We start from the raw sequence: 24,444 nt of genomic DNA on the forward strand, positions 1-24,444 counted from the left end.
TCAAAGAAACTTCGTTAGGTACCTTTCACAAATGAGAATATTAACTCCTCTAGCATACGTTAATGATTTATTTGCCGGTCATCCGTAGCAGTGTAGTATGATACTATTTCGTAAATGCGAGTACAGTCTTCTTACATTACGAGTACTGCTCTACTCGTTGCCTGCGCAGTTGTATAGAGCAACAACCGCGAATTCTGTTGTTTGTTGTATTATTCTGAAAGAACATTATCGTCCTGGTTACAGAAGGTACGTTCTAAGAACAGCAGAAAGCCGATATGATCGAAGCTGCCTTTCATTTTCTGACAGGTCGTTAATTATGAGGCACAGGTAATAACAGCTTGTCCGCCTATTCTCGTTGGACAATGCGTGTCGTATAACTGGCAGCCGTCAATAAGTTATTACGCAAACAGTGGCCTTTCTCAGCCGTGGGGCGTAAGCAGCGTGATTAAGAGCACAGTTGTCTGAACTTGCTGGCGGGTTTGTGACAGAGCCATGTGCGCTACGGTAGAGAGTATTGCAAAGGAATGGATAAATAGCGGAGAAGAAACGTAAAGGAGGTACCATTTTAGCCGAATACTGATGTCGCATGGATACATATTGTTTACACACCGCCTGCGTACACAGAAAACCATTCCCACACGGATCTTGCCCAGAACGGTAATTTAGGATTCTGCTATCGTTGCCGACAATCATTCGAGTTTTCTTATTGTAACTACATGGATCTCCTGAATACAATGTGTTATTAAAACCATCGTCAATAAAGCATTATTGTTAGAAAGTGCTAGCACCATTTGACGACTTTGGAGATTTTAATTGCCATTCAGGGTTTAATTCTCTGATTCAATGTTAGCTCGATGTTCTTCTTGGTGGTCACCTCCAACATAAATTCACTTATTGCAAAATTTCTGCCGAGTAGAGCGGAAACTCTTTTGAAACGATGTGGCTCAGAAGAGTGTTGAACATTATGGGTGTGCTGTTTGAGGCTTCTCGGCGTAATAACTGCTTGATAGATTCTCGGGCGTTGTACGAGGTGATGTTGTCTGAACTGCACAATATTTCTGCGACACAGCTGTCCAGCTGTTCGTCAACTTCGGGTACATCTGAGACGACAAGCAGCTGTTTCGTTTATTCCGTACAATCCGAAGGAACATCCGAGAACCTATCGAGCATGCGACTGGTAGCATGGATAACTAATGTCAAGGTGCTGAATTGAATTGTGGAGAAAAAGAGTTTTATGCCACAACTTTACTAAAGGAAAAGATCTGTTGCGTCGACACATCTTGGAACATGCAGCAATCGCCAATTTGATACTTGAGGAAAGTGATGGCAGTAAAACTTGCAGAAAGAGACCAAAGCCTAACTACAGTAAAGTGGTTCACGTTACGCAGACATGAAAATATTTGTACAACAGGATAGAATAGCTTGAGAAGCTGTTTCAAAGCAGTCTTCGGACTATGGCCTCAAGAGAAACAACGGAGTGGAAACTGTGCATACGGCACAACGCTGGTATTCGAGACGAGCGCTGTTGTAATCACAGAGGCGCATACTGCTTGTTGGTTTATCTACACTGAGGTAACAAGAGTCATGAGTTACCTCCTAATATCGTAACGTACCTCTTTGACCTGATGTAGTGCAGAAAATCAAAGTGTAATGGACTCAACAAGTCTTTTGAAATTCCCTGCAGAAATATTATGCCTCTATAGCCGTCCATAACTGCGAAAGTGTCGCTGATGTAGGATTTTGTGCACGAACTGACCTCTTGATTATATCCAACAAAAGTTCTATGAGATTTGTGTCGGGTAATCTGGGTAGCTAAATCGTTGGCTTGACGTTTCCAGATTGTTCTTCAAACCAATCGCGAACAATTGTGGCCCGGTGACATGGCGAATTGTCTTCTGTAAAAATTCGACTATTGTTTGAGAACATGAAGTCTATGAGTGGCTGAAAATGGGGTCCAAGTAGCTAAACGTAACCAGATGATCCAGACCATTCCATGTAAACACAGCCAATATCTTTGTGGAATGTGTTATGCGTCTAGCTCGAACTACCATTCCGTGTTCAAAGTCTGTCAATACCCGTCGTGTGGCAGTAATAACGTCGGAAACCTTTGCACATGAATCACTTGAGCGCGAGTGACAGCTTCGACGAAGCACTTCCCTTTCATACCTTGCTTTCGTGGTACTACCGCCATCAGTATATGTGCAAATCGCTGTCCCATGACTCGTGTCACCTCAGTGTCATTCTTCTCATGCTAATAGCGGATTTATTTTATACATTGGGTCTGTGAGGCAAACACATACAACACTAAGCACTTTTTAAGCTTGAAATATTGGTTTTATTTCTTTTTTGTTTTTGTAATAAAACGACTGTTATTAATTTTAAATATGTGAACAACATATTTCATATCGTAAAACTGTGCACTATCAAAATTTTAATTGTGAATAGACTGTCGCCACTGGTGCGTTGTTCAGGCTAATTAGACCAAACTTGTACTATATAATTAATCTCTGATAGATACAGTTGACACCTAGGGGAAACACGTACCGCCGGGAATGTTGACTAGGGGCAGCGAACAGGCAGAATGCACACAAGAAGTGTGACGGTGCCATTGGAACTGAACAGACGTCTTTGGCGTTCTTAAGCGCGCCGAAGTTTTTGTGATGGAACTGGTGAAATGGCTCTCTATTTGAGCCCCACAGATACGCTGTGGTTGGAAGGACGTTGCCACTGTGTAATCTTGCTGACATTCACAACCGTATCTGTGCTTGAGCGAGGGATAAATGCTACAAGTACAACTCGGTGTCGGGAGAACATTTACGACTGCCTACCGCAATCATCGCAGCCAACGGTACTGTGACTTGATTGTTTTGTAAAAGGACAGGACCAATGAATACTAATCAGTGTTAATATTCTAATTTATCGGACTGTGGCAAATCAATTCTTATGTTAAACCTATATGAGGTTCCTTACCTGATACTTCAATGAACTGAGAATAAGTCATGTAATACTTCCGATAAAAGATACCTGTTTCAAACAATTTAGTGACAGTAATAATTACTATTGTGCAATTCAGGCATATGATCAACTAAATATTCAATCCCTGTCAAACTGATACTTTCAGACCCTGCAACTCTGTATTAACTACATGCAAATGTATATTTGTCATGTTTACCTGGTCTACAGTGAAATGGCCGTATATTGGCGTTGTTTATTCTTCATATTATTAATACACAATGAATATAGGTTTTGCTCAGTCTTCATACCGAAGGAACTGTAGGCAATGTGAAATAGTACAGGTTACTGTAAGGTGTAATTGTAAAGTTCAGTTTAACAATAACTTTGCAATTAGAAAATACGCACTTGCCCCAAAGTGTTGAAAGAATATTCTGTTTCTCATAAAATTTAAACTTTTGTATATATAGCAATGAAGAATTAATGGTGGTTAATGTCAATTTACCTAGGCCTCAGTTGTCTTTATAATTTTGTTCACCGTAGAGTACAATAATATTTATTTCAGAATAGTTATGAAAATTAGGCGTCTATTACTTTCGAATGGCGACTGGTCATTTTACGTGGCAATTTGGTAAAAATACACCCCAGAATTTGTGCGCTGCTTGTCGTTGGCCACTGCTCTCTGTCTTATACTCGACTACAACACTAATTTAGACGTATCCTTAGCTAAAATTACGATTAAATATCAACACGTTTTGGTTAAACTTAAAGAATAAGGAGTGTTACAAGCGGAGATCTATTTCAATCTATATTTTTGAAGAACGAGCTTATAATGATACGTTTTCCATAGATATTAAACTCTACCTTTCCTTCACTGTAATAAATGAAAAGCGCTAGTTTGCTTTTTTACTACATTACACTGTAGAACAATTCTACGAAGAACCAGTGGAAGATTCAGTTAACATGATTCCTTCATTGTCCTTGCTGAGTTTCCACCAGTCGTGGAGCACGCGATACAAGACATTCTTTGACAAATCCTTTCAAATCACTTCAAGTGTTGTAAGTAGTGTTTCAGATCGAATGGACCCAGTGCCTTGAAGTCTTAAGATTATTTATTGCAGTAGATAACACGCCCAGGGAGCAACAACGGGACAAACCGAATGTGCTTCTTCAGGTTTACCAATACGAACTTCAGGAAGCAATTTTAATGGCAAGGAAATCTTTGACGATTCTAAGTTAACACCTCTTCATTTGGGAGAATGTTCTAAGGACAGGTAGGGGAATCGACTACAAACTATTCAGTGTAAACAGCACAATAATCACTTGACTGAATTAACGAAACCTAAATCTATTTGTGGGAAAGAGAATGTGAACCCTGATCTTCCTAATGTTACTTGAGTATCTTAAGAACGGCACCGATTCGCTCGGTTCCTACAACGGCAGTGTGAGGGACAAATCCCAGTACCTCGTATGTGACAGAAACCCGAGGCAGTGGTTCCTAGGAAATATGCGAATATTTAATACACGAAGCCATCCAAGAAAAGACAGCGTCCAGGATGAACTTACGCGAAACGGACAATCAACACAGGAAGAACGTACGTCAGATTTTATGTCAAGCATAAAACTGTGTTCATGTTTAGAAGCCAGTGTAAACATTCTCTGTTACGTTAGAATGATTGTGAGACAGCAGTTTACATTGCAGCGGAGTCCGCCCCCGGTAGCTCATTGGTCACCGCGACAATATGTCAATCCTAAAGGCCCGCGTTCGATTCCCGGCTGCGTTGGAGATTTTCTCCACTTAGGGACTGAGTGTTTTGCTGTCCCAATCATCATCCTCTTATCCTCATCGACGCGCAAGTCGCCGAAGAAGCGTCAAATCGAAAGACTTGCACTCAGCGAACGATCTACCAGACGGGAGGCCCAAGTCACACGATATATACATTTTTATTGTAGAGGAGATTTTGAAAAGAACCCAAGTGTAGGAGCGTTTACGTTGCCCATATGTGATTATCTTCGCCTTGTAGGGATAGCTGCGTACATCGCAATAACTTCAAATTTCCACAAAATTTGACGGGGAGCTCAAAATTTTTAACATTCCTTCATATTGTCCGAAGGTGAACGTGTTTTATTTTAGGGATGTTTTATTCTACCAAGTTTTCTTTTCTTTTCCTTGGTACTGACGGCTGTGCAGGCTACAGATTAGTGTTTCCGTCTGACGATCGTAAGGAATCATAGAAAGACTAGGACAAAATGGTCATTTGCTGTAATGAATAGCAACTCTCTTTAAATGTGGATCAATGTAAGACAATGGGTGCAACAAAGATATAGAACCCAATAGCACATAATTACAAGGTTAGTGGAGAACATCCCGAGAAGGTCACATTGCATGAATAGTTAGGGGTAATACTAATATGCTATATGAAATCGGACGACATATGGAAGAGCTGGAATTTTTTGAAAGTGCAGTTTATTACTTCCCTAAATGAAATCATAGCTAGGCGCTCGTGGGAACAATTATAGATTATTGTGTCAACATTTTGAATAATAGTCAAGTAAGCATGACGATAGACAACGAAAAATTTTAGACGCTCTGGTAGAATCGTAACAGATCGCCATAACATATAAGAGAGCGTAACAGAAGTGTCCTTGGAACTTTAATGGGGACCACTAGAAGAAACAGGACGTAGTTCTCGAGCAGAGAATACATAGAAAGAAGGATCCTTTATTGTATGATTATATGATAGCGGAACAAACACTGGTAGCAGTTACTTCTGTAAAATATCTGGGAGTATGCGTGCGGAACGATTTGAAGTGGAATGAACATATAAAATTAATTGTTGGTAAGGCGGGTACCAGGTTGAGATTCATTGGGAGTGTGCTTAGAAAATGTAGTCCATCAACAAAGGAGGTGGCTTACAAAACACTCGTTCGACCTATACTTGAGAATTGCTCATCAGTGTGGGATCCGTACCAGATTGGCTTGACGGAGGAGATAGAGAAGATCCAGAGAAGAGCGGCGCGTTTCGTTACAGGGTTATTTGGTAACCGTGATAGCGTTACGGAGATGTTTAGCAATCTCAAGTGGCAGACTCTGCAAGAGAGGCGCTCTGCATCGCGGTGTAGTTTGCTCGCCAGGTTTCGAGAGGGTGCGTTTCTGGATGAGGTATCGAATATATTGCTTCCCCCTACTTACACCTCCCGAGGAGATCACGAATGTAAATTTAGAGAGATTCGAGCGCGTACGGAGGCTTTCAGACAGTCGTTCTTCCCGCGAACCATAGGCGACTGGAACAGAAAAGAGAGGTAATGATCGTGGCACGTAAAGTGCCCTCCGCCACACACCGTTGGGTGGCTTGCGGAGTATAAATGTAGATGTAGAACGTATGGGCGAGTGTTATCCTGCAACACAACGATGCCATCCGACAACTTCCCTGGGCACACTTCAAGTTTTGCAAAGTGGCCACGCTCTGCCTTAATTGTAGTGCCGTCTTACAGAAAGTCAGTCAGCTGCGAGTTCACGGGCGACATCATTCTACTGCAGGACAGTGCCTGCCCCCATATTGTTAGGATTGGTTCAACTGCGCTACAGATGTTTCGCTGGGAAATCTTGCACATCCCCCATGCAGTCCCGATCTCTCCTCTGGCAATTTACATAGTCTTGAAGTACTGAAGAAAGGAATTCATGGTGTCGATTTGCTTCGGAAGAAGAGGTGCACGTCTGAATAAAATTATAGCCCGATAGGCAACCACAAACATTTTTCCATGAAGACATTGACCTAGGGTCTCACAGTGAAATACGCAAATCAGAAAAGTTTTCGTACCATAGCGGTTCCCAAAACCCCTGAAGATAAATGTTGACTGTGGATATTGTATCACAGACACAGTCTCTTTGACTGTTCAGAGATGTCACTAAACTCGCCCAAAGATGTAAACAACTATGCATGAGCAGCGCCTATTAGACGGAGGGGTCCGACAGCCGATCAGTTCCAGTCATTCCACCGGGAAGGGGGTACACGGCTCGTGTTGTCCGTAGCTCAACCAAGCATAGACGGTCAATACCGCGGTTCGATCGTGTCCGCATTGTTACTTTATGTCAGGAAGGGCTCTCAGAAGGGAAGTGTCCAGGCATCTGAGTGAACCAAAGCGATGTTGTTCCGACATTGAGGAGATACAGAGAGACAGAAACTGTCGGTGACATTTCTCGCTCAGGCTACCCCAGGGCTACTACTGCAGTGGATGACCGCTACCTACGGATTATGGCTCGGAGGAACCCTGACAGAAACGCCACCATGTTGAAAAACGCTTTTAGTGCAGCCCCAGGACGTCGTGTTACTGTTACGGCTCAAACTGTGCGTATTTATTGTATGATTATATGATAGCGGAACAAACACTGGTAGCAGTTACTTCTGTAAAATATCTGGGAGTATGCGTGCGGAACGATTTGAAGTGGAATGACCATATAAAATTAATTGTTGGTAAGGCGGGTACCAGGTTGAGATTCATTGGGACAGTCCTTAGAAAATGTAGTCCATCAACAAAGGAGGTGGCTTACAAAACACTCGTTCGACCTGTACTTGAGTATTGCTCATCAGTGTGGGATCCGTACCAGATCGGGTTGACGGAGGAGATAGAGAAGATCCAGAGAAGAGCGGCGCGTTTCGTTACAGGGTTATTTGGTAACCGTGATAGCGTTACGGAGATGTTTAGCAAACTCAAGTGGCAGACTCTGCAAGAGAGGCGCTCTGCATCGCGGTGTAGTTTGCTCCCCAGGTTTCGAGAGGGTGCGTTTCTGGATGAGGTATCGAATATATTGCTTCCCCCTACTTACACCTCCCGAGGAGATCACGAATGCAAAATTAGAGAGATTCGAGCGCGTACGGAGGCTTTCAGACAGTCGTTCTTCCCGCGAACCATAGGCGACTGGAACAGAAAAGAGAGGTAATGACCGTGGCACGTAAAGTGCCCTCCGCCACACACCGTTGGGTGGCTTGCGGAGTATAAATGTAGATGTAGATGTAGACTATATTGCATGATGCGCAACTTCAGTCCCGACGTCCATGGCGAGGTCCATCTTTGCAACCACCACACCATGCAGCACGTTATAGAAGGGCCCAACAATATGCCGAATGGGCTGCTCAGGATTGGCACCACGTTCTCTTTTCCGATAACTGTCGCAAATGCCTTCAACGATACAATCGTCGGAGACGTGTTTGGAGGAAACCCGGTCAGGGTGAACGCCTTAGACACACTGCCCAGCGAGTGCACCAAGGTGGAGGTTCCCCGCTGTTTTGGAGTGGTGGTCATGAAAGGCGCCGTAACGGCTGTACGATTCGTGATAACATCCTCAGACCGATAGTGCAACCATATTGGCGAGGCATTCGGTTTCATGGACAACAATTCTCGCCCCCATCGTGCACATCTTGTGAAAGACTTCCTTCAGGATAACGGCATCGCTCGACTAGAGTGGCCAGCATGTTCTCCAAACATGAACCCTATCGTACATGCCTGGGTCAGATTGAAAAGGGCTGTTTATTGCCGACGTGACCCACCAACCACTCTGAGGGATCTACGCCGAATCACCGTTGAGGAGTGGGACAATCTAGACCAACTTGCTGAACTTGTGGATAGTATACCACAAGTAATACAGGCATGCATTAATGCAAGAGGACGTGCTACTGCGTATTAGAGGTACCGGTGTGTACAGCAATCTGGACCACCACCTCTGAAGGTCTCGCCGCGTGATGGTAGAATATGCAATGTGAGGTTTTCACGAGTAACAAAAACAGCGGAAATGATGTTTATGTTGATCTCTATTCCAGTTTTCCGTACACGTTCCGGAACTCTCGTGTCCGAGGTGATGCAAAACTTCTTTCTTGTGTGTAAATAATATAATATGACGACTACTTTTAAAACAATAAACAGTTTACTTTTTTCCTACTGTCTCGCTTTTATCAGATTAGCTCTTGTATAAACATGTGTTTCACATAGTTGCTTTGGAAAAATATAGGAGGTGAAGGGGTAACCATACTGGTTGAGAAAAATCTTTCTGAATTCCATTTAACAGGTTTCAAAGCCGTGTATGTGGTAAATGATGATAATACTTTCAACAGACGGACAATAATCATTCTTTCCACCTCTACTACAGCTGTCTGTTGTTTACAGATATTCTTATTGTCATACCCAGCCCTTTTATTTTAGTGTTAGTTGAAATCAAGTTGTTATGCCCAGGTTACCTGCTGTAAAAAAACCTGGACCACGCAGCGTGTCTACAGCTAGTAAATATGTTAATTAAATCAATTTAGAGTCCCTTTTTCTAACCAACCAGTCTTAAGTGACAAAACGTGCAACTTCGGCTTAGAGATTTCCATAGACGACTGTTCAAGATTTCTTAGTCTTCTGGGACGTCCATCATATTCTGGGTTTCCCGTCAATTATTCACTTCTCCTGGAGGGATACAGGTTTCAAGTATAAATTCCAGAAGATACTCTTCAATGCAAGAAACGATGTCCTCAAGTTTTTAAAAACGTTTGATTACTATTAGATATTCAGAAACTCTTTCCTGATCTTACAGGAGATTTATTCAGTGACACATTAGGCTGTATCACGTTGTGTCAGCACTGACAAAAGTTCTCGAAATGTTTAAAATATATTTTGCTACAGAACGTTCAGACATGGTCCTCATGGAAAATACAGATTACAGAATTTCACTAATTAACACCTAAGCATCAGGTGTGTCACACTCTTCCCTCCCTCAGACGTTTGTTATCTAACGATCTGAGTACCGAGTGTTGCACAGACAGATATTTATTCCAATCTTCTATTAGTCCCCCTCCTCGTCCCCCATCTCTTGTCCATCTCCTACGCTTTTATTTCTCTGTCCATTTCCTCCTCTCCCCGCTCATTTTCCATGATTTCCTCTTTCTTTTCTCTGTCCATATTACCCCTTCCTCTCTGTCTGTTTGTCTCCTCCTCGCTCTGTCTCTGCCTGTCTCTATCTCCATCTGTCTCTAACCATCTCCTTCTCTGTTCTTTCTCTGTTCACCTCCTCTCTCTCTCTCTCTCTCTCTCTCTCTCTGTTCATTGCTCCCTGTCTCTCTCTCTCTGTCCACCTACTTCTCCTCCCTCCCGTCTGCGCCCATCACATCCTTTCCCCTCTCTGTCTGTCCGTTCCTTCCTCCCCCATCTACGTTATAACACTCATCCCAACAGGCTATTCATACCCTCGCAGCATTTGTTTCCAAATTGTAACTGATTTGGTGAAATCGTTCCATGGATTTGGGGTGAGCTTTTTACCCATGGAATTTCAAATGTCAAAAATGTTTCATATATATTTAACATATTTCAGACATATTTGTACACACATTTTACCTGTCTCTCTAGCGAATTTCGCCCTGTAGTTTGATTTTCACGCAGCTCAGTTTTCATGGCGTTTTATCTCCTGAACAAGCTGTCTTACAGTGATACAGTTTTTCAGGTACGTTGACTGGTGTATTTGGATATTTTATACGAAATGTGTTGCGAATGGAGGAAGTAGTAAAGACGTAATAAATTAAAGTGCCGTGCTTCATGCGGCAGTTTTACTGTATGAATAGCGAAAATGTAGTAAGCGAGAGATTTTTTTTGCTTCCGTCATTTTGTGGGGGCCGTCACTGAGTGAGAGTTTCGTTAAAGTTTTAAATTATGTGTAAAGTTTGTTGCAACGTACAAAGTGTTCTCATTCTCAAATATCGGATGACTAAATTATGGGTATTCGCGCGTCTTGGACTATACTGCTTTTTCACCCCCCCCCCCCTCCCCTACACACCTCCCATTTGACAGGTTGGTGGTTCTTACCCCCCACAGTTCCAAGTAGTAAGTGATGTCTGTACCAAGTTTGTTTGAAATCGGTCCAGTGGTTTAGGAGGATATATACAGGGTGGAGCAGAGGAAACGCATGTTTTTCACTATTGAATGACTGGGATACAGTTTGAAAAAATAATAAAAACAAACATTAAGTGATATTTTAATGCAGTTTTGAAATATGGATACTTTAATTAGGTTCGAAAAATAATGTCTTGGAGATAACGTCCTTCTTGCTGGATACAAATATGGATCCTCTCCCGTAAGTTACGCATCACTCTCTCCAAAATTTCTTTCGGCACGGCTTCAATTTCCTGACGAATGAAATTCTTCAGGTCATCGATTGTGCGAGGCTTGTTAATGTAGACTGTTGATCTTAAATATCACCACAAACAGATGTCGCATATCGACAAATCGGGTGAGCGAGGGGGTCAGTAAACATCACCATATCTCGAAATAACATGTCCTGGGAACATTTGTCGAACAACTTCCATGGATGCTCTCGCCTTGTGAAATGTGGCACCGTCCTGCTGAAACCATATTTCTGTCATGTTCACTTGGCGCCTTTCAAGTTCTGGACGAAGAAAGTTGTTTAACATTTTAACATAGCGCGCAGATGTCACAGTAACTGCAGTTCCTTCCTCTTCAGAAAAATAGGGTCCAAAAACCCCATCTTTGAAATGCAGCATCACACTGTTACTTTTAATCTGTGGTCTTTGTTGTAATATATGTGAGTTCTCTGGCGCCCAATACCGACAATTTTGAATACTGACGTAGCCGTCTACATGAAAATGTGCTTCATCACTCATGAAGACTGTAGCACCTGCATCTTCCGTAAAACTTTCGTCCATTACGCCACGAAACTCTCTGCGTTGCACAAAATCACCTTCACTAAACTAATCTGCTGCAGGATCATTATCTTCTACAGGTGAAACGTAAGATCATGACGTAAGCTGCGGTGAAGCGAACGACGTGACATACCCAGCGCTACAGCCTGTCGTCTAGCCTATCGTTTCGGACCAGCAAGAACAGCCGTTCTCAGTCGGTATACATTTTCCAGAGTACGAACTGGACGGGGAAGACCAGGTGGTTTCTTTTCCATTACAGACTCAATACTTCTAAACGCTGCATCCCAACAGAGTACAGTATTTCGATCAGGCACTGCACCTCGACGTCCAACTCTAAAATTGTGGCGTAAAAGACGTTGCATTGTGACTATGGAATCATTTTTTTCTAAAGTACTGCTCGACAACGAACACACGATGCTCTACGCTCCAACGCTCCATAGCGACTGAAACTGCATTGTATGGGCAGTCTGTCAACATGCATTCAAGGTCAATACCCCTTATCGTCGCCGCGTACTAGCGGTTCAAAAAACATGCGTTTCCTCTGCTCCACGCTGTATACCCATTGTTGTAATGTGTATGGATTACGATGTAGTAGGTATAGAGGGATTCTTATTTTTGAGTGACCGTGAGGCGGATGTAACACTGATTATACAATATATCTCATTAAAATTGTATTTCATATGGCATCGTTGACTGGTATATCCTACAGGGTGAGTTCAGACATCTCCGCACACATTGACCCCAATCCTTGATGATATGGGAGACGTGTGTCATTGTGTATTTGTGGAGTGAAAATGAGTAAAATGAATGCGTGTATAGTGTAGTGTTATGTGTTTTTTATTTTATGATGATAATGACGGTGAGAGAAGGAAGAGCCTCATATCGAACGGAACGTCACCATGCGACGGACGGATCACCATAAAACATGCCATATGCCTTCACTTTTGAGACACTGCAGTGAGGTTTGGAATTTAATACAGGATATCGGTGCAAACATCGGTGATGAGGGACCTTAAGCCACCACATCTCTTCTACCTTGGCGGCCAAACACTGGTAGTGCAATTTGCAACCAGCACCACCAAGATTCTAAGCACTTCCGAGTCGAGCGCGATTACACAGGCATTCATTTGATACGGTGAATGGTGCTCGGACATCATTGAAGAGCAACGTCTGTCCATTCACAAGTAATTTATTTTTTTGGTATGTTTATTTTAATATTGTGCTACAGCAGTTGTTAAAATATTGGATTAAGGGATTTGTTAAAAATTTTGGGGCACCATAAAACAGTATAAATTTTACAAAATTAGCTACAACAGTTAAAAGATACGTGTTTCGAAGAGTTATTTTTTTGTGTGTGTGACGAGGTGATATCACACGAGAGGTTTCTACAGTGTGTAGCCTAAAATTTTTCTTAATAACTGTGTTTAAATTGAAAGTCTTCTTCCTCACAGCAGCATTGTGCACAGGCAAATAGTCAAATTTTAGGTAGGCTACAAATAAATCTTGAGACAAAAACTTTACAAATTCTTAAATCTTCGGTATTTCGCACAGCCCTGAAACTGTTCATTGAAGCGGGCATTATTGTTAAATAGTGATAATTATACCAAATTTTTCAAGAATAATTTTGTTGTAAATTCGTATGATAATTTAACAAGAAATTTTCTGTGTCAAATAACTGTCACTGTATAAAATTGGCGCCTTCCCACGGTTTCTGTGGCGAATCTCTGGGTTATCTAGACTCCCTTGGTGACCATTTAACAGTTACAATTTGTAACCCACACACTTTTTGTGGATCGAGCAAGAGGCTAGTATGAGAAAATAAAGGAAGAGAATAAAATAAAATTAATCCATAAAATTCGATTACAGAATCATGATGCTGACGAGATGACCAGATTATTGCTGCCAAGCACCGACCTATTCATATTTACGACACAAAAAAGTGCCTTGAGACTGACGGAGTGTCTAGCTGCCGAAATATCGGCGGTTGTCAAGAAAGTTGCTCAGATTCATTTTCGTAATTTATTTGAACATTCTATACGCCAGTAAGAACTCAAGCGTCACGATATCTAGGACGATTTTTCCACATTTCTCTAATTCTTTACCTAAGCACTGCAAATCATTCGAAGGTACTTCGCATTGGATAGAGTACTAATGATTTGTATCGTTTCATTTACCGCACGCGTTATTAACGATATCCGTTCGTGTATCTGCTACATTAAATGTTTCAACGCGTCTGTGGCTGACACCTGAGAATCAGTGTCGTCCAAGACCCTTCTTTATTCACATAAGGTGCATTCTGTTCATACAAGAACAAGTAGAGATCACTCACTTGCGGAGTATTCCAATTTACTCGAAGCACCGTATTTTTAAGGAATCTCTTTCGCAGACCAAGTGTTCTAGTACAAGGTGCACAAGTTTGCTTCCGCCGTTTTTTCCCCAACATTTGAGGCTTTAATGAAACAAATTGGTTACACATGTATCATTCAAAGTATTTTCCATCGCTGGCCACTAATTTCTCTCATCTTACGGGCACTGTATGAATCCCGCGTTGAAAAAATTGTTCATCTTTTGAAGCGATTCACGAATCGATCCAATTTGTGACTTCTTCATGAGATCGGACGTGTTGGTCAGCAGGCCATCCGCCATTGATCTAAACAGGTGATAGTCAGTAGGAGCAATGTCTGCAGAATACGGTGGGTGGGGTAGGACTTCCCATTTTAACGTTTGCAACTACGTTTTGATCTCTTCTGCAACGTGGCGTCTAGCGTTGTTGTGCTTCAAAATCACTTTATCGCGCGTCTCGCTGTATTGCGGCCGTTTGTCTTTTGATGTTCTGCTCAAACGCATTAACTGAGTTCGATAACGAACACTTGTGACTGTTTCACTTGGTTTTAACACCTCATAGCACACGACGCCGAGCTGGTCCCACCAAATGCAGAGCATAATTTTGGAGCCGTGAATATTCGGTTTGGCCGTCGACGTGGAAGCATGGGCGGGATATCTCCACGATTTTTTGCGTTTAGGGTTATCGTAATGAAGCCATTTTTCGTCTCAAGTCACAATTGGATGCAGAAATCCCTTCCGTTTCTGCCTCTGAAGCAACTTTTCACAAACACACAAACGCCGTTCAACGTCTGTTGGTTTCAACTGGACCCAAGTTCCTTCTTTCTGAATCATGCCCATAGCCTGGAGACGTTTTGAAATTGCTTGCCGTGTCACTCTCACTGATCGTACCAATTCTTCTTGAGTTTGACGTGAGTGTTCACTCAGCAACATCTCCAGTTCTGCATCTTCGAAAACATTCTCTCTTCCACCACTATGCCGGTCTACGACGTTAAAATCACCGTTCTTGAAGCGTTGAAACCACTCACGACACGTTCCTTTACTAATAGCGTCCTTACCACACGTACTTGAGAGCATTCGATGAGACTCAGCCGCTGTTTTCTTCATATTGAAACAAAACAAAAACACCTTCTGCAAATGACGAGAATTAGGCTCGAAAACTGATATTTCCAATCACGAACAACTTTATGATGCAGAAACAAATCGGCTAATGTCAGAATGTAGTTATGTTGACCGAGGTCCAAGCTAACTGCCTGACGTCTGCGATCTGTTTCTTTCGACCGCTACTTACCGTTGTCGCCGCCCATCGGCAAACGGCGGAAGCAAAGTTGTACACCTTGTAGTACTCCTACTAATGAACTGAAGCATAACTAAAGCTATAACACACATAACTAAAGCTACACTCCTGGAAATGGAAAAAAGAACACATTGACACCGGTGTGTCAGACCCACCATACTTGCTCCGGACACTGCGAGAGGGCTGTACAAGCAATGATCACACGCACGGCACAGCGGACACACCAGGAACCGCGGTGTTGGCCGTCGAATGGCGCTAGCTGCGCAGCATTTGTGCACCGCCGCCGTCAGTGTCAGCCAGTTTGCCGTGGCATACGGAGCTCCATCGCAGTCTTTAACACTGGTAGCATGCCACGACAGCGTGGACGTGAACCGTATGTGCAGTTGACGGACTTTGAGCGAGGGCGTATAGTGGGCATGCGGGAGGCCGGGTGGACGTACCGCCGAATTGCTCAACACGTGGGGCGTGAGGTCTCCACAGTACATCGATGTTGTCGCCAGTGGTCGGCGGAAGGTGCACGTGCCCGTCGACCTGGGACCGGACCGCAGCGACGCACGGATGCACGCCAAGACCGTAGGATCCTACGCAGTGCCGTAGGGGACCGCACCGCCACTTCCCAGCAAATTAGGGACACTGTTGCTCCTGGGGTATCGGCGAGGACCATTCGCAACCGTCTCCATGAAGCTGGGCTACGGTCCCGCACACCGTTAGGCCGTCTTCCGCTCACGCCCCAACATCGTGCAGCCCGCCTCCAGTGGTGTCGCGACAGGCGTGAATGGAGGGACGAATGGAGACGTGTCGTCTTCAGCGATGAGAGTCGCTTCTGCCTTGGTGCCAATGATGGTCGTATGCGTGTTTGGCGCCGTGCAGGTGAGCGCCACAATCAGGACTGCATACGACCGAGGCACACAGGGCCAACACCCGGCATCATGGTGTGGGGAGCGATCTCCTACACTGGCCGTACACCACTGGTGATCGTCGAGGGGACACTGAATAGTGCACGGTACATCCAAACCGTCATCGAACCCATCGTTCTACCATTCCTAGACCGGCAAGGGAACTTGCTGTTCCAACAGGACAATGCACGTCCGCATGCATCCCGTGCCACCCAACGTGCTCTAGAAGGTGTAAGCCAACTACCCTGGCCAGCAAGATCTCCGGATCTGTCCCCCATTGAGCATGTTTGGGACTGGATGAAGCGTCGTCTCACGCGGTCTGCACGTCCAGCACGAACGCTGGTCCAACTGAGGCGCCAGGTGGAAATGGCATGGCAAGCCGTTCCACAGGACTACATCCAGCATCTCTACGATCGTCTCCATGGGAGAATAGCAGCCTGCATTGCTGCGAAAGGTGGATATACACTGTACTAGTGCCGACATTGTTCATGCTCTGTTGCCTGTGTCTATGTGCCTGTGGTTCTGTCAGTGTGATCATGTGATGTATCTGACCCCAGAACGTGTCAATAAAGTTTCCCCTTCCTGGGACAATGAATTCGCGGTGTTCTTATTTCAATTTCCAGGAGTGTATATAAGAGTTTTGTTTTCACGTTCCAATCTTATTAGTTTGACCATCGCCTATGTTCGACGTAAACGTGCAATAACCATTCACGGATAGCAGGTGGCAGCACTAGCGCTGAGGGTATATAAAGCATGTCGGGGGGACACGGACAACAGTGTTGTCGTTGTTGTATTGCGGAAACGGAGCGATTTATCTGACGTCCAAAAGGCCAGTATCACTAGCTTTCGGGCGAAGGATGAAAGAGTTTCCGAAACTGCTAAGATTGTATACTGTTTACGTGCCGCTGTCGTTAAAGTATACTGTGCATGGCAAAATTGCACTATCAAAGACCGGTGTCGAGGTAACTGTGGTACGGTTGGTTGGTTTTTGCGGGAGGAGACCAGACAGCGAGGTCATCGGTCTCGTCGGATTACGGGCGGATGGGGAAGGAAGTCGGCTGTGCCCTTTGAAAGGAACCATCCCGGCATTTGCCTGGAGCGATTTAGGGAAATCACGGAAAACCTAAATCAGGATGGCCGGACGCGGGATTGAACCGTCGTCCTCCCTAATGCGAGTCCAGTGTGCTAACTACTGCGCCACCTCGCTCGGAACTGTGGTACGCCAAGGGTCATAGACGACAGGTGTAAACACGACTGCGGAGATGTGAATGGGCGAATAGACATGCAACGTTGAGCAGCTCACCACACAGACGAACCAAGAGGCTACCATTAGTCTCCTCAACGACCGTGCAGCAAACGTTGTTGCTTATGGACCTCCGCAGCAGGCGCCTGGTTCCTGCACCGATGCTGACTGTTCTTCATCGGCGATGAAGGCTGGAATTTGTACGCCGATAACGCGACTGGACGTCCACTGAGTGGTTACAGGTGGCCTTTCAAGATGAATCACGTTTCATGCTCCGTCAGACAGAACACCATATGCATGTATGGCACGAAACGTCTGAAAGCAAATGTTTCAGACCAGAGGAAGGAGATTTATGGCCTGGGAAATGCTTTTCGTTGTATTCCCTGGGTGATCTCTTCATTCTGATTAGCATAATGGGTCAACAAGTACGCATCTGTCTTTGGCGAGCGTGTCCATTCCTACATGCAGTTTGTCTTTCCTCGGCAACATGGCATCTACCAACAGGACAACGCTTCGTGTAGTACAGCTCGCAATGTGTGTGTGGTTCATATAACACGAGGGTGACTTTGTCATACACCCCTAGTCACCAGACTCTTCGGATTTAAACGCAGTCGAGAATCTGTGGGACCACCTCGATCGAGCTGTTCGCGCCACGGACCCTCAGCCGAGACGCCTGACGCTGCTGACCACGGCACTGGAGTCAGCGTGGCTCTACTACATACCTGTTGTTATCTTCCAGAACTTCACTGACTTTCTTCCAGCAAGTCCGCAGCGGGTCACGCTGCAAAAGGCGGTTATTCAGGATTTTGACGGGTGGACACACTAACGTGACTGGACAGTATACATCCTCACGCATTCTCACTCCCGTGCCTAATTATTACGTTTAGGGACTACTCCTGTGTAGTATTTTGAGAAGTGGCAATGTGTACACTACTGGCCATAAAATTGCTACACTAAGAAGAAATGCAGATCAGAAACGAGTATTCATTGGACAAATATATTATACTAGAACTGACATGTGATTACATTTTCAAGAAATTTGGGTGCATACATCCTGAGAAATCAGTGCCCAGAACAACCACCTCTGGCTGTAATAATGGCCTTGAAACGCCTGGGCATTGAGTCAAAAATAGCTTGAATGGCGTGTACAGGTACAGCTGCCCATGCAGCTTCAGCACGATACCACAGTTCGTCAAGAATAGTGCCTGGCGTATTGTGACGAGCCAGTTGCTCGGCCACCATTGACCAGACGTTTTCAGTTAATGAGAGATCTAGAGAACGTGCTGACCAGGGCAGCAGTCGACCATTTTCTGTATTCAGAAAGGCCCCTACAGGACCTACAACATACGGTCGTGCATTATCCTGTTGAAATGTAGGGTTTCGCAGTGATCGAATGACGGGTAGTGCCACGGGTCGTAATACATCAGAAATGTAACGTCCACTGTTCAAAGTGCCGTCAATGAGAACAAGAGGTGACCGAGACGTGTAACCAATGGCACCCCATACCATCATGCCGGTCGATACGCCATTATGGCAACGACGAATACACGCTTCTAATGTGCGTTCACCGCGATGTCGCCAAACACGGATGTGACCATCATGAGCCTGTAAACAGAAACTGGATTCATCCGAAAAAATGACGTTTTGCCATTCGTGCACCCAGGTTCGTCGTTGAGTACACCATCGCAGGCGCTCTTGTCTGTGATGCAGCGTCAAGGGTAACCGCAGCCATGGTCTCGGAACTGATAGTCCATGCTGCTGCGAACGTCGTCGAACTGTTCGTGCAGATGGTTGTTGTCTTGCAAACGTCCCCATCTGTTGACTCAGGGATCGAGACTTGGCTGCCCGATCCGTTACAGCCATGCGGATAAGATGCCTGTCATCTCGACTGCTAGCGATACGAGGCCGTTGGGATCCAGCACGGCCTTCTGTATTACCCTGCTGAACCCACCTATTCCATATTCTGCTAACAGTCTTTGGATCTCGACCAACGCGAGCAGCAATGTCGCGATTCGATAAACCCCAATCGCGATAGGCTACAATCCGACCTTTATCAAAGTCGGGAACGAGATGGTACGTGTTTCTTCTCCTTACACGAGGCATCACAACAACGTTTCACCATGCAACGCCGGTCAACTGCTGTTTGTGTATGAGAAATCGGTTGGAAACTTTCCTCATGTCAGGACGTTGTAGGTGGCGCCACCGGCGCCAACCTTGTGTGAATCCTCTGAAAAGCTAATCCTTTGCATATCACAGCATCTTCTTCCTGGCGGTTAAATTTCGCGTCTGTAGCACGTCATCTACGTGGTGTAGCAATTTTAATGGCCAGTAGTGTAGTATACTACTATCCTTTTCTCAATTTGAAGTGTGTTGGGATATAACCATTTCTTTTAGGATGAGGTTCCCCGACTGATCTTATATATAGAGATGTCTTAGTGAAAAGTCAGTGGTCTTCATTACTGCTTGCTACTCAGACTGCAGTATCTCGAAGGGTAAGAAATAAGTATATTTTTGACTTATTGTACGTATACATTAGGTTAGGAAAAATATGTGACTAAACTCGTAGGTGATTTGACGGGTGTACAGAATACGAAATTTAGTACTGCACAGACCTGCCCTCTCTGGGAACAACAATGGTTCTAACACAGCTTGCCACGACGCGAACGGAGCTTGTATGACAGACTCTACGCCTGAGTTTATCAGTTGTAGTGCCTGGCGGGTGGTAGTATGCCAGTCTCCCTGCAACCCGTGAGTAGATGTTCCCAGTGGGTGAGAGATCTGGCTATCGCGCTGGTCAGCGCGACAATCAAGTACACCCTGTATCGTGTTAGGTCAGGGCGACGCGGGCAACATGAGGTCTTCCGTTATTGTGCTGAAAGACAATGTCACAGAGAACTCGAAGATACCACTGCCGTTAACGTGTTATCGAATATCGAAACCAGAAGTGACAGTACTGCACAGACCTGCCCTCTCTGGGAACAACAATGGTTCTAACACAGCTTGCCACGACTCGAACGGAGCTTGTATGACAGACTCTACGCCTGAGTTTATCAGTTGACAGGTGTACAGAGCCTGCATGATGTTGGGAACAGCCCTTCTAAATTCTTCTGTTCGATAATCGCATGATAACCATCCAATCCCTCTCGATAGGTCATGACCCTTGTGATGTGTAATTGCATGTATGGGTAACCAAAGACACACATAATCAATTCAGTGTCTGACCCCGTATGACAATGATGTATGCAGTTTGCTAAAGTTACGTATCCTCAGAGCCTTCTCATGCCGATACTTTCATTGTGATGCCATACACAGAACCAGGACTCACCTGAAAAGAGGATCTGGTGCCAGTTCCGCGTCCAGTACTGCATGTGGGACCGCAACTGTCGGTGCATATCTTTCATCCGTCACATTCAGGGAAACTGCAGGAGTGATCACAATGCTGATAATCTGTGTTGCACCAGAAGTCATCAAACTACCTGTGAGGAAATTTGTCCTGACGCAAACAAGCCAGTTTCATGACACTAGATACGTGATTTGGCTGTGTGATGCTGTACGCCCAAACAAACCTTATGTGTGCCTCTCCAGCGCTAGTTGTGTGGGGCTGATGAAATCCTGCATGACGTTGAGTATAGCCATTCTGAATCCTTTAACTCCGTATTCGCAGGACAGTCATGTGATCCTGGCCAAGACGAGCAACAGTATCGTGGATGGTAAACCACAGTCTCGATATTCCAGGGCCCTGCTGCTGTGTAATTGGTGGCTTTACGATGCTGCGTGGCCGAGCAAACATTATATCTGTCCCCTCAGGCGCTAGGGGACTGGGACTGATAAGAGCCTGCATGATGTTGGGAACAGCCCTTCTAAATTCTTCTGTTCCATAATCGCATGATAACCATCCAATCCCTCTCGGTAGGTCATGACCCTTGTGATGTGTAATTGCATGTGTGGGTAGACATTTCTCCTTCTTGCGTGAGGCATAATACTAACTTCATATAATCAATCAACATTAAAATGAGCTTTCTAAATGTGAAGCCTGCTGTGTAATCTTTCCCTATACACGGAATGTCGATGGAGATACTCTCAGCTTCGGTTGTGGTAACGTTGTAATAAACTGCATATCCAGTAATGTACTATACTTCATGACACGTTTATGATGTATGTCGCCTACATGATATTACAAATGTAATTGCCACCAGAGTATTATCGATTCGTGTAAAAATGACACTGACGTTATCAATTGTCACTGCGTAAAAACGGAATTCAAGAACAGCAATAGCCGCGAACTAAAACTTAAGGACAGTTAGTTATTTAGTAATGCGAGCAATGTCATTTCCTTTCTGTCGAGGTGGTATGTTAACTGTTTGCAGGCAGGAGATCTCCCCTCAGATGTGTGCTGTACTGTATTTATTCAGACGTTGTGATCGATCGGACACGAGTTTTTTCGCCATTTAACTGGTGATTCATTACTCACGTCTCCCTGGCGGACGGGCCGATCACAATGCCCGACTGCGCACTGTTCTTTGCTGTGCTCGAGGGAGGCGACACAAAATCGATAGCTGACAATACAGGAAGAGTAGGTGGGTAGACGTGGCCCCCTCTTGGAAACGGACACAGCAAGGTCGAGAGGGGATATCCGCCCTCCAACAGGGTTAATCCTTCTGCTGTGGAAGGTGGGCATAAACGCCAGCGGTAGTACATACAGTCCGCAAATACCATCTCCTTAGCGTTGTGTATTGTGAAACTAATATCGTGAACTTCAGAGTAAATACCTCAGCCGGTAACATTCTGTGAACTACACTGGACTTCCTTTTTTTTTTTTTTAATTGAGAAAGACAGAATATAAAAAGAAATAATGTTGGGTGAACGAAGGTTTCGTATCATGTGTTGTATAAAATACGTCGCTAACGTTCACTGCATAGGTTACATTCGACACTGAGATAGCTGATCCGAGTGCTGGTGGTAGAAGGAATTTTGAACTTCTAAATTTTGCCAGTTGGGGTGGTATGAGTGGGATGTTGAGCTCCTGATCCCTAGTTCTGCTCAGTTACTTGTGTTCAGTTAATTGACATTGATTAATTTATTACATTATTTATTTTATCATTTCTAAAATTGACCATATGTTGCACATAATGTTGGTCCCGAAGCAAAACGATAAAATTTCGAATTTTCTTAGGGAACATTCCTGTATCTTTTGGTATAAGAGGTTCCTGGCCTCTTAAAGAGAAATAAAGTAACAATGATTTATTATGCTTGTTACTTTATTCACCTTAGTTTATGGGAAAATACCTTCACAACAGTACAAAATCCTCGAATATACAGTTACCAAAACAGACAACAAACAACACTTAGCAATGAAACAGCCCACAGGCGATCCGAGAGTACCGTGATGTAGTTACTGTCACTGCAGGGAGAGCTCCATTTGCAAGAAGCCGTTGAAAAAGGACGAACGGGTCTCCATTTTGTGCAACAGCACGAGAAAGATATGGTTTCTGGACAGTTACTTGTGTACATAACTACATACTATATTTCTTTTAATTATAGGCCCTAACGTATACAAATAGTGGGTTGGATCCTATGCTCACTTAGTTTATTAATTAGGTTCAGTTTACAATAGGGAACGTTGTCGTTAAGCTTTCAATAAAAGAGTGGATATGAAATCATCTCAGTATTCAAAAGTGCTAGTAATGCACACAGTAGCCGAAGTCACAGAATTATAATTTGTGAGCCCTACAGTTATGAACATAAGAAAACATCATAATACTCTGAGGTGACAAATGTCCTGAAATAGCAGTAAGCAAATTTACAGATGGTGGAAATATCAATTTCACAAGGTGTAAACTGACATTGCATTGGCGGAGCTGTCATTTGTACTAATTCATGTGAAAACGTTTCCGATGTGGATATGGCCACACAACGGCAGTTAACAGACTTTGAACGCGGAATGGTAGTTGGAGCTAGACGCAGGCGTCATTCCATTTCGGAAATTGTTAGGGAACTCAGCACTCCGAGCTCCGCAGCGTCGAGAGTGTGCGGAGAATACCAAATTTCAGGCATTGCCTCTCACAGCGCAGTAGCCGACGCCCTTCAGCTAACGACCGAGAGCAGTGGCGATTGCATAAAATTGTCAGTGCTAATAGACAAGCAACGCTGCGTGAATTAGCTGGAAAAATGAATATGGGACGTACGACGAATGTATCCTTTAGGACAGTGCTGTGAAATTTGGCATTAATGGGATAGGGGAACAGACGACCGACGCGAGTGCCTTTGCTAACAGCACGATAACGTCTCCAGCGTCTCTGCTGGGCTCGTGATCATATCGGTTGAGCCCTAGACGATAGTAAAACGGTGGGCTGATCAGACGATTCCAGATTTCAGTTGGTAAGACATGATGGTAGGGTTTGAGTGTGCCTCGAAGCCATGGACCCTAGTCAACAAGGCACTGTGAAAGCCGGCGGTAGCTGCATAATAATGTGGGCTGTGTTTACATGGAATGGACTGGGTTCTATGGGCGAGATGAACCGATGAGTGACTGGAAATGTAGTGGTCGACTACTTCATGTTCGCAAACAACAAGAGAATTTTTTGGGTGACAATGCAGCATGCCACAGGGCCGGAGTCGTTCGTGATTCAGGACAATTCAAGCGAATGGTTTGGCCACCTAGATCTCCAGATATGAATACCATCCAATATTTATTGGATATAATAGAGAGGTCACTTCGTACACAAAATCCCGCACCGGCAACACTAGCAACTGTGGATGGCTGTAGAGCCAACGTGGCTCAATATTTTTGCAGGAGACTTCCAACAAGTTGTGGAATCTAAGCCACGTCAACTTGCTGAACTATGCAGGGCAAAAGAAGATTCGACACGATATTGGGAGGCATCCCATAACTGTTGTCACCTCCGTGTATTTACAGCAACTCCAATTAATCACCGATACGTAGGACAGAAGGATCGCAGGTTTCAAAGACCCCGGCTCCAAGGGATTTTCCTCGAAATCTTCCGTAAGCGCACTCGCAATAATTGG

The sequence above is a fragment of the Schistocerca americana genome, chromosome 2, assembly GCF_021461395.2.
Source record: "Schistocerca americana isolate TAMUIC-IGC-003095 chromosome 2, iqSchAmer2.1, whole genome shotgun sequence".
Taxonomy (NCBI): Eukaryota; Metazoa; Arthropoda; class Insecta; order Orthoptera; family Acrididae; genus Schistocerca; species Schistocerca americana.